Here is an 11,637-nt window from a genome sequence, read left to right as displayed (position 1 = left end):
GTCATTTCTGAGGCAATTAATGGTGCATTTGAGGTATGTGCTGTAACAGCAAAACATATAAAATACTTGCAAATACAAAATCCACACAAGGGTTTTGTGTTTAACAGTAACAGGAATTAAGGTCAGGGACATTTTTTTTTAGGTACATTATTTCTTTTCATTCTAAGTTACACTGTGTGCTCATGCACTGCTAATGGGAGACACAAAAAATTATTTGCGAGAGAAACATATTGCCATGTCATTTTTTGTTGCCCAAAAAAAAAATGTTTTAATTAAGCATCTCTTAAAAGTCAAGTCCTTGCACAGGTTAGCATTAAGATCATAGCATGAAGCTTGATTGTTTGAACCTGCTGCTTGTCTTGCCTGTTCTCTGACAGTAATCTGCCTCTGGAATAGGCTCCAGTCCTCTAAGACCTGACAGATAAGGAAGGTATAGCAAGTGGATATCTCCAAAGTCACATCTTGCAGTTTCAGTTGATACTAAACTGTTTCACAAAAATGTGAGCTTTTCTCTGACTTTCCCAAAACGCTGTTGTTGCATAAACTCTGGTCAAGTTGCCTGCACTTTGTATGTCTGCCCTACACCCTGACCTCCTCTCTGCAATTCTTACTATGACTTGTTAACTGTATGCAAAGGTGCAAAATGTAATGTTTCCCGGAAACAAACCTAATCTCAAACAGAAATCAGGATTTCAACCGTTCTCACTAGCGTCAATTTTCTGTAATCTGCACACTGACTATCCACCCTGATGCCAGTAGGAAATGGTAGCTGTTTCAACAGCTGATTAAATACAGTGCAAGCAGATTAAAGATAAATGAAGATTAATAATGAAGAATAACCCTTTTTAACAACATAATTCCATATGTATTCTTGTATAGATTTGATGTCTTCAGTATTAATCTACGATGTATGAAATAAATAAAAACCATTGAAAGGTGTGTCCAATTTTTTGACTAGTAGAGTATATTTTCTTCAAAATATATTGACAGATTAAGTATGTACATGTGACTTCTAGGAATCTGGGTTGTGTATCACTCTTATCTGGTTTAAACTTACATAACCAGTGACAGATTTGCAGGTGAACAGATGTTTAATTTACAGATAAGTGTTCATATTAATATCCGATAACACTCTGTCGCGGTGTTTACAAAAGCAAATGTGCTTTTTTTTCTCTTTTGTGCGTTGTGCATGACAAACAGAAGAAGACTGTTTTGACACTGCTTGTACTGTTCCTACAAAACATAAATCTGTGAGTCATGGGACATCACAGATACAGGCAGCATCTTTAGTTGTCCCTGGAAACATTTTTCTGAAGCTTGAGGCAGGCTTGTTTGTCAGGTCCTCACACTATAAAAAGAGTACACAAGAGCTTACACGAATAATTGCCAGTTTAAAAAATTCTGCTTATTTCTTTCAATATTCTGCTAAACAGCAATAAAGTTTCCAGCCACAGCTGAAGTAACATTGAGTTCTATTTATCTGTACAGAAAAGAGTGATCTTGAATAAACAACAATATGTAGGACCCTATCACAAGAGACTCACGTAAAAGATCGATTGTACTTGTGCATGTGCAGTGGTGTAGTGTAGTGATGCCTGATGAAGTGGGTATACTTTTATTTTATTTTCTATTTTCTGAGCAACTGGTCCAACAAAGTACAAACTGCCTTCCTGAACAAATACACTGTGACATGTAAGACTGTCCTTGCACATTAGTGTCCAAAAATTAACCAGCAGTGTTTGTGCATTGTTAGTCAACTTCTGTTGTTTGATTTCTGGGATTAAAGATTATAACGAAATTAACATCAGTCGCAAAAAAGGTGAAGATTTTGAAATCAGTACCAGCCTACAACTTACAGGATGAGACAAATACGTCCGTGAACTCTTCATATGTCAATCCACACATCAACTATCCTCTTGCTTTGCAAGTCTATAGGTCAGGTGACCCTTTGAACAGTCGATATGCAACAGATAGACCACAGTGAAACATTCTACTGCTCCTACACACCTAATGTATAAATATTAGATATATTCAAGATGTGGCAAACTTGACATTTCAGAGATTTGTTCATTTTTAACAAACATGCAAAATGACTAAGCTTATTTCCATCAGCTATACACTGCTTAATCCTGCAGGGGGCTGGAGTCTATCCCAGTTGATATAAGGCAAACACAGGGGACACCATGGACCAGATCACCAGTCTATCACAGGACTACACAGAGACAAAGAAGCACTCTCACATTCACAGCTATGGACTATTCTGAATCATAATTACCCTCAGCATGTTTCAGTACTGTGGAAGGAAGCTGGAGAACCCGGAGAAAACCTGTGCATGCACAGGGAGAACATGCAGACTCCACACAGAAAGATTCCAGGCCCAGGCCGGGACACAAACCAGGGATCTTCTAGCTGCAAGGCGACTGTGCAAACCACTGAGACACTGTGCAGCTCACACAGCGGATTTTCAAAATAAAATATTTCAAACCTGGATTTGGCTAGTCTCAATATATGTTTACAAAGCAAGTTTAGGGAAGCAAAGGACGTCCAGTTGTTGGTAACAGACTCCTAAGTGTACTTTCAAGAGACAATTTAAGAAATGTTTCGGTCTCGTGTGTAAACCAAACCAACACAAGCAACAAAGGTGGCAATTTCTAGCCAGTTTAAGGCAAAGTAGTGCACGTCATGACTTTGCTCTCTTTGGGAAAAAAAGGTGACTTGTTTGCACAAATGATGGATTTAGAAATGGGTGTAAAAAAATATGTGTACCACAGAGGTGATGCACTGTGTGCATGAGTTTCTGTCATTCTGTAAATGAAATATACAATGTATGTGTTTTGCACGCCCATTTACACCATTTTGTTTTTGCTGTTTGTTGTCACACAATCCACAGTTGAATGGGTAATGGCAGTTAAGAGACATTTTCACACCATGCAAGCCCATTATCATCCAGTTAAATGTCCCAGTAAGCCATGACAGTGAGCCAACATTCACAATACCAGAACCCTGGAACAGGATCGACTGCAGTTGTTTTAGCTATTACAGCTGTGCTTATCTTGCTGTGACATGTTAAAATGTTTGTTGTGAAAAAGGTGAATTTGAACAGAAATGAGGAGACAGAGAATTTTTTTTGGCTCAACCAGTTCACCAAACTGAATAACAGAACACGTCATCTGTCTGTATCTTCTAGAGCAACACATAAAAATGTTTTGTCGTCTGATGTTCCAGTCAGTTCGATGGTATTGTTCGTCTCTGCACTGAAAAGTCAAAAATGAACATATGAAAGATGAATTTCTTTAACCAGTTGTCAGCACTGTAGTTGGAGTCTGGTTACTTGTAAACATTAAAACTTCTTGAAGGTAAAATCATAGCAAAAAACAAAATAATTTCTTTGCCAAGGTGAGACAAACATTGTGGTCTGAGGTACAATGATTGTTTCATTGAGGTTAAGGTTCCTTCCTCAACATGGTTATATGGTTGGATTGGAGGATAATCACAATCATTCTTCAAAAAAACCACTATTCTGTCTCTGTTTTCTTTGTCTGCAGGCTTTGTGACTTCAGAACAACATCACCAGAGTGCCTCCTTTGCTCCTGTCATCAATCCTGTGCTTCAGGGCTTTGTCTTGTGTGGAATTTTTCTCATATTTTCCTTGATTAATAGGGGACAACAAACATATAGCTGCAAAGACAAACATGAAAGACAACACAGCAAAACAACTACATAATTGAAAAGTTCATGACTATTTCTCCATCAGTCACTGCAGAGTTCATGAGTTCCCTGCTGTTTTGGAATGTCTGTGGACATGTCAGTAGCATATGTCAGGTTTTACGTGGCGAGGCAGCTGGAGAGGCTACATGGCTGTTGATTAACAGTTGGCGTTCCAGATGTTTTGCACTACAGAGAAATAAAATATTTTGCCAGTAGGTTACAAAGATTAAACAGTCTTGCATTAAATTTTGATAATTTCATGTCACTGGGAAAGAGATCCACAAGGCAAAGACACGTACAGAATGGATATGTTTAAGAAACAACTTAAGATCTGTAGTTTTTATCCAAAAAATCTGTCTACGCATGCATTTCAAATAACAGTTCCCTCCTTCGTGCTACATTTAATACACATGCCAGGATTTTTTCATTATTTAGATCAGCGGATTTTATATATGATTCATTAATACTGCAACCATGTTAATGACAGATTTGCTTTTTGAATGCACGCATAATGTTATATGTGATGGGTTTATCTGTAGGAAATTTGTTAGGGATAATGGTTGTGATTCTGTCACGGTTACAGTAATTTCCTAGCTGCAGATCTATAATTGTATCACTTATTGGTGTGTGATTCTTCTGCCATGCAAACCTGTGAAAACTAACAGTTTGGATAACCATGACAACCAGTGAATAAGAAAGTCATGATTAAATTAAACTAATGCATGCTTGAGTAGGTCAGGCATGTCTTTGCTGGAACATTCATCTTTTTCTCTTATTACACCTCGTAATTAAGACAAATGAAGAGCTTCATGTTTATGTACTTCTTGGTTTGCTGGGTTCTGTAACAATCTCTCTTTCAAAACTGAACACTAATTGCAATTATTGTAATTCTGCAGACAGGGACGATAGCTGTTTCCTATAAATAGCTGCACATGGCTGGCAGTTGCTTCTTTGTTTTCTTTGATGGTCAAACAGATGACTTTGGTCACTAAACTTTCTCTGCAAATTACACTCGGTCCAAATGGGCTCTTTTGTCTTATCCAGCTCATTTCTGCAGAGCGAACATCTGTGCGTATCCATGTACTGAACAATCGAGCAACATATGGTGCCATATTGCTTGTCAGGGAAGGATGGTTTACTGTAAAATAGAGGCTGATGCTGCAAATAAAAGAACAAAGTCCATATCTGTCCGTCCATAAAGAATGTATACATAGAGAGAGAGAGACAGAGAGAGAGAGGGAGAGAGAGAGAATTTATGATCGTTCAATAATTTGTGACAATGAGCCGTTATCTGCAGGCTCAAACTGTATTGGTCAGGTAGTTTATATATAAAGAAAAAATGATCAATTTGCTCATCAGTGTTGTCCTTAAAAAAGCACAAAAAACAATGCCTAATTCTATTTTTTAATTTGAAATTTACCCTGCCACCATGCAAAGCCAGAATCTCAAGAGACAGGGACGTTGAAAGCTTGATCTAGCTTAATGTAAAGTAAATGATGCCTGCTATTTTAGGTTACAAGAATAAGGTCAGAACTATTTTAAGCACGCTGAGCAGAACCTTCCCGTCTCTGAGGTTGTGTTTTATGCCGTCAAAGCAGGCAGTTCACAGCCCCGATTTCATCGCTGTGTCTAATAAAGGGGAGCTCTCGCGGAGCCAAAGGTTAGTTGCAACAAAGGAAACGAGGAAAAGAAACAGAAGGAGCAGCATGATTGAGAAGCAGGAGAGTAAGTCACTAATCAAAGCTGCCCCTGGATCTGTAACTTTACAGCTGGATGTGGAGAATCTTCCCTGCTAGTCCTGCTGGCAGAGATGCACTAACCTGCAGTGACCAGGGGGAACAAAGATTCACACTTTAATTGATTTTACTTTTATGTTCTCGTGCTTAATGAAAATCAAATCAAAACTAAGCCACAGGCCACTCAGTCTCTCTTTCTTTCTCTTCATCTTCTTTCCTCCCTGTCTTTTCTTCTCCCCCTATCCTTCACTGTGTGGCTTTGAAGTGTAAATCAGATTCTACTGATGTATGAAAGTAAAGTGCAGACTGTACACCAGAGACCATTTTGCAGCACTGAGGCCATGCAGGGTGTAACCAGATGTAAGTCTATCTTTTTCACCAAATGTTTAGGTCAATAATGCTTTATGTAACCCTGTGTGAGTGGATGCGTAAAGCCACTCCACTAAAGAACTGCCTATTAAAATTTATGAGGCTACACAGATATGAGAGTGATGTATTTCATAGATACACCTGCAATTTCTCCTTTCAGTCTACTGTAGACAAGAAACACAGTAATGTCAAGTATTTTTGTCGAGTGCTTGTCCTTCCTCAACATGGTCCTTTAGAGGAAGTTTAAGCCTAAGTTTGTACTTTGTGTTGTTTTTGCTGTGGGGATTTCAAACAAATATATCTAAAAGTGAAGTGAAACTAAGCACATTGTATTATCACACAGCTGATTTCCAAAAGATTAGAAAAGCCAGCTTCATGTTCTGTTTGGTCATTTTCATCTTACGCCCATCTGACTTCTGCTTCCTTTCATTTACATCTTCTCTCTCGAGATTTGGAGAGATTTAAATAGAAAGATCAGTTTCATTAGATTAATGATAACTACTTTCAGTTGGATCCAACTCATCAGTGTTCTCCCTGAAAAGAGCAAGTTTTAATAGATTCCGATCTTTCAGTATCTGTTCATGTCCTGCCTTTCACACCCGAGTTCATATAAAACTTGGCTCTGGTTCATATCTGAATACACAGAAGCTGAGCTCTGCTTCCTTTCTGCTGCAGTAGTCCCATCTTTCAGACATTTCTTCACATTCAGTTGTGGGTGAATGTTACACTAAAGTATGTAGCACTACTAAAACAAACTGATAAAACCCAGATGTGCATCGGTTTCTTCATTTCACTGATACTATTCTAGCACATTAAAAACAAAAGTAAAGCATGTGCATGGTTAAATCTGCCACTGCTGTCTTTTCTTAAATTGAGTCTTTAATTAAACCTCCACGTTAATGAAAAATTGCATTTTTCACACTCAACTTGGGCAGGAATTGACAGACAGCAAATAAATATAACATCTACACCATTCATTCTTTTGTGTTTGCGTCAATGAACTGAAATGTTTTAATCTATTAAGTTACATTTAGTGATCATTACACTTGACTTATCCTGCTGTCATTTGTTTAAGGCGTGTAATTGTTTTCACCTGAATGCCATAAAGACTCATACAGATCTTCACAAAGGTTATAGAGGACAGGTATTTACCTATAATGAATTCATTCAGGCTGATATCTCCTGTCCCAGGTTTTGTTTGTGTCGACAGTAGCTATTTAACATGCATCAGAATCAGTCAACCTCATGATTTTACTGTATGAAAGGCTTTTATTTATATTTGAAGGCTGTACAGTCAGCTGTAAATGGCCTTACTTGTGTCTGATCATTTTTCATCGAGTCTCTTTCGTTTGGTATCTGTCAGTGTGTGGTTGTGTGTTCACTTTTGGCCTGTTTTTAGTGCAAATTTAGATTTTTTTTTTTTTTTCGATTTCACTCCAGCGCAATTGATGATCGCTAAAAGATCAATACAACTGAGGATCATGATGCATTCAATGGTGTCAGCTACTGATTAAAAATCTACAGATAAATCGATGTTACGTACAGTACCAGTTCTTTCCTGGAAGACTGATTATGACCTCAGTGGTTCAGAAATCAGAGGTGTTGTTTTCACATCATCTGCTGCAGAATCACCTATTTTTTCTCAGAATCATACAAACATACTGGGTCACAAGTGCTAAAACACTTTTCCTGACTCAAAGTGTTGAACTCATTTCCAAGTCACTCTCCCACAGCAAAGAGACGTCACCTTTAATACCACTCAAAAATTGTTTAAGTGGATTTGCTGCATGATGTTCTGCTTGTTACACCTGATATTTTAGGAGTTTTAGGCAAACTGAGATTCAGCATTAAATGTTTAGCCTTGTTAGGAAATATGAATGAATCATTCCTGGCTTAAAGGCTTATAAACAAAGGGATTTAAGACAGATTAGTTTTTTAATAAGCAGGATTACACTTGAAGCGCTCTAGGGTTAGTACAATATATACCATTTCAAGAGAAAGTAGTGTTCGGAGATGAAGAGACTGACTTTATTCATTTACAGTGACAAAAGGAAACCATTCTGTGTATTAAGACAAATGTACAAAGAATATTCACTTCAGTATGATTGGATGTGGGGAAAAAAGGCCTTAATTGACTTTAAAATGATCCAAACCCTTGTGATGCCACACAATGCCTTGAAGAGATTTACTCGTCACCCTCAGAAAAATTATACATACGGTAGAAGGTTTGGGATTCTCATTCAGAGCAACAGATCTATATGCATGATGTCAAAGTCTGGATTCTGCTCCACTCTGCTGAGTTTGGCCAAATTCACTTCAGTCTTGCATGAAAGATGAAAAGAGTCTAAAGCTGAAATGGAGAAAGTAGGGCAAAGAAAGGAGATTTTATGGTGGGCATTAGTCTTCTCTATTATAATGGTCAGTGATGATGAGTTCATTTCTGCTCCACAGTGGCTGACTAAAAGGCCACCAGACTTTGAAAATCTTTTCTGAAAAGAGGTTTGAAACGCTCAGAAGCATGAAGCTGAGAAATAGCTGCCAGTCTAGATGGAGAATTTTAACATCTGATAGCCATGACGTGGAAAGAGAAGCTGATGAGCAAACATGAATGAGGGTTAGTCACAGTGGTATCTTAGTGTTACTTGGAACCATTAGTACTAATTGTTAAACAATGAGTTTAGAGTAGTACTTCCACTGTGTACGAAAAGCTTGATGCTGTCAGAGTTCAGGCATCAATTATAAGTCCAAAATGCTCTTTGAATGGTTTGATGTTCACATTTTAGCAGCTTGAGCCAACATCACACTGGATTGTGTTACATTTGGTGACAAATGAAGGGAAAAACCAACATCATGAGAGTTAGTAAGATGTTCAGTCACCACAAGCTGCCGGAACAGCTTCAGCGTACCTTGTCAGTGATTCTACAAGTCTCTGGACTCTACAGTGATGTGCAAAGCAATTCTTTTCAATGCCCCAAATGACTAGAATCTGCTCATTATAAAGATTTGTTCAACAGATTGGTACAGAGTTTCAGAACAGTGTATAGCAGAATAGTGTATATTCCTCATGCTCTGTAGCTTTCAGAACTTGAAGCGCTGTTTCTTTGACAGATATGGGAAATTCTGTGTGTAACTCTCAATATCTGTAATATTTTCACGCTGAATATCAGAGATAAGCGCTGGCTTATAGGAACTTTTGAGCCTTTTCGAACAGCTCGGCTCTACTGTTGAACTTGCTCGACCTGATTTTAGCAGTTTGAGTCACTCACACCACTCAAGGCTCACATTCACTGTCAAGACTGTTCAGTGAGGCAATCACAGCAAATTATTGAATTCAATTTCCTGTCTCATCGACCAGAATAACATTTTAAGTTTGTGTTTACCTGGGAAGCCTGTTAAAGCACACATTAAAAGGTGCATGTTTGTGTACATGTGGCTTAGTATGTGAGGGGTCTGAATATTGGTTATATAAAGACGCCTTAATATGCATTTAATGTTTTAAAAAGAAGCCCTCCTTGGAATACGTTATCCGGAGTTTTTAAATATATAACTACTGACATTGCACATGCTACACACTAAAAAGGTAACACAAAAAAACTAAACGTACAATGGTAATCAAAAAAGGTTAACAGTCTGGTGTCCAACATTTTGTTGGACAACATGAAGGAAACTGAGATGAGCCGAAAAGAAGAGCTCCTGTCAGAGCAGAACTAAAACATACTGTTCAGACGAGGTGAACTAACAAGCACTTGCCACATGTTTGACATTGTTTCATTAGTTTTTTTTACATGATAGAATGAAATTGTCAGAATAAAAACATCAAAAGTTAGTTTATTTGTCTCATTTCTTTTAAAAGTTAGGATGAGGTTGAGTCATCTCAGCATAACATTGCAACAAAGGATCTTCGAGTCAAAATTATTTTTCAATTTTCCTTAGACAAAAGGATATTTGCAGAGGAGCGTAGCTGCAGCAACAGTGTCTTCTGGAGGTCACTCTTCACTACTAGTTTCCCATCATGTCAGTGGTTCTGACAATATCTCGCTTTTTCTGTTTGTACTTTTAGAGTTTTTAATTGCACCATGTTTGACTGGAATCCAAAATCTTAAATTATGTGCACATGAAGATAATGTTATGCTTTTGCTTTCTTCTGTTTTTCTCTCTTCCGATAGACACAGATGGCGATAACCTTCTTTGATTCCCTCCTGCTTCCTCCCATGACTTCATTTTCAGGGCACCAAACTGATTTTGTAAACTCGATTTCCTTGCAAAGCCCAGGTGAACTCGTTCATCTCTCTCCTTCAATATCCTATCAAGCTGAACTTCTGCTTCTCCTTGAGTGTTCTGCCATCACTTTCTGATACATCAGTTAATTTTTCTACATTCAAAAAAAAAAAACCCTTTATTGCCTTCATCTTGAAAAATTGCTTCTCACCAGCTGAGAGAGAACAAACCAGTCCCCTCGTTGGTTCCCCTCTGGGTCTCGCTTTTCATTTACAGCCATTTTCTGAGCCCATTTATTCAGCAAATACTTTCCAAAATTAAAGACACACGTATTGCTTTCTTGGTCCATTAAGGCTGTCTATCTCCTCAAGACCTGTGGCTTCTCATTTTTTGGTGGTTTTATTCGGAAAAAGATGACTTGGTGCACATCAGAGGCAGCCTGCAGAGCTCAGCATGTTAATAACACTCAGATCGCTGACCTCAAAATGTACAGAGAGATGAGATTATTAAAATTATTCTTAGTGAAAGGATGCTGTGCTTCAGATCAGATGACACCAGGTGGATGCAGCTTTGAATGTGCTGAGGAAATGATGCCTCTTCCTGACTGTCGACAAAAATTTGGCTACATTATGCACAGGGGGATGAACACGAAATCTGTGCAACGTAATGAAATTTTGTGCAAGATCCTTGCAACATCGCTACCTCAACATGCTTGAAATTAAAAGGTGCTCATTGTGTATGGTCCACACCAGTTCTGCTCAACACTGTATGACACCATTTAATCCAAAAAATAAACACCACAAAGAGTATTGTACCAGAGCTAGCTAGTCTCTTAACCCATCTCAACAAAAACAGCATCATACTTTAAGCTTCGGAAATTAAATTTTCATTACAGAACAGCTAAAATTGGTTATACTGCATTAAACAGCGCAGGTCTGTGTCCACCTCTTGTAGATTAATTAGACATATGAGGCTATTCTGAGCCTGGCGCTTTGTTTGTTTTGCATTTCACTTGTTACATCATGTATTACAGCACTTTCTTCTGTCATGTGAAAGATTACGATAAGAGAAATCTGGATAGGTTGACACTTTCTCTCCGTGGAGTCTTTTGAGACACTTAATGAAGGGCTCTACAAATAAAGGAGCTTGAACTTAATGTGTTTCTCATCTCACAATCAGGTAATATAGATTTGCAACCATCCACCTTAGCATTATCTAAAAGTAGAAATATTCAGCACATGGCGTCGAGTTAAAAAAAAAGTCTTTCTGATATGAAAATATCACTTGAATCCACTCATGCCTTTGAACAAGGTGCAGGTGATAAAAAGTCTGATGGCGACTGAAAGCATACATTCATCGCCCAAATACATAAAAATAAATGTATTCATCTGTTGAAATAGTCCATGTATAAAATTCATTTCATTTTACCGCTGTTTGAACTGCAGAGGAGCTGTTCAAGTATTTTCTCTTCAATCCTAAAAACTGGAAAATATGCAGAAAGAAAAAAAGATTACTTTTAGGTGCTATTTCCCCACAGTCTAATGAATCATATGTGTGAAATACTACGGCTGCACTGGTGCATGTACATCTATATTTAGATGCATGT

The sequence above is a fragment of the Acanthochromis polyacanthus genome, chromosome 2 (genome assembly GCF_021347895.1).
Source record: "Acanthochromis polyacanthus isolate Apoly-LR-REF ecotype Palm Island chromosome 2, KAUST_Apoly_ChrSc, whole genome shotgun sequence".
Lineage (NCBI taxonomy): Eukaryota > Metazoa > Chordata > Actinopteri > Pomacentridae > Acanthochromis > Acanthochromis polyacanthus.
The sequence above is the reverse complement of the archived record's forward strand: the minus strand, read 5'-3'. Positions refer to the sequence as shown.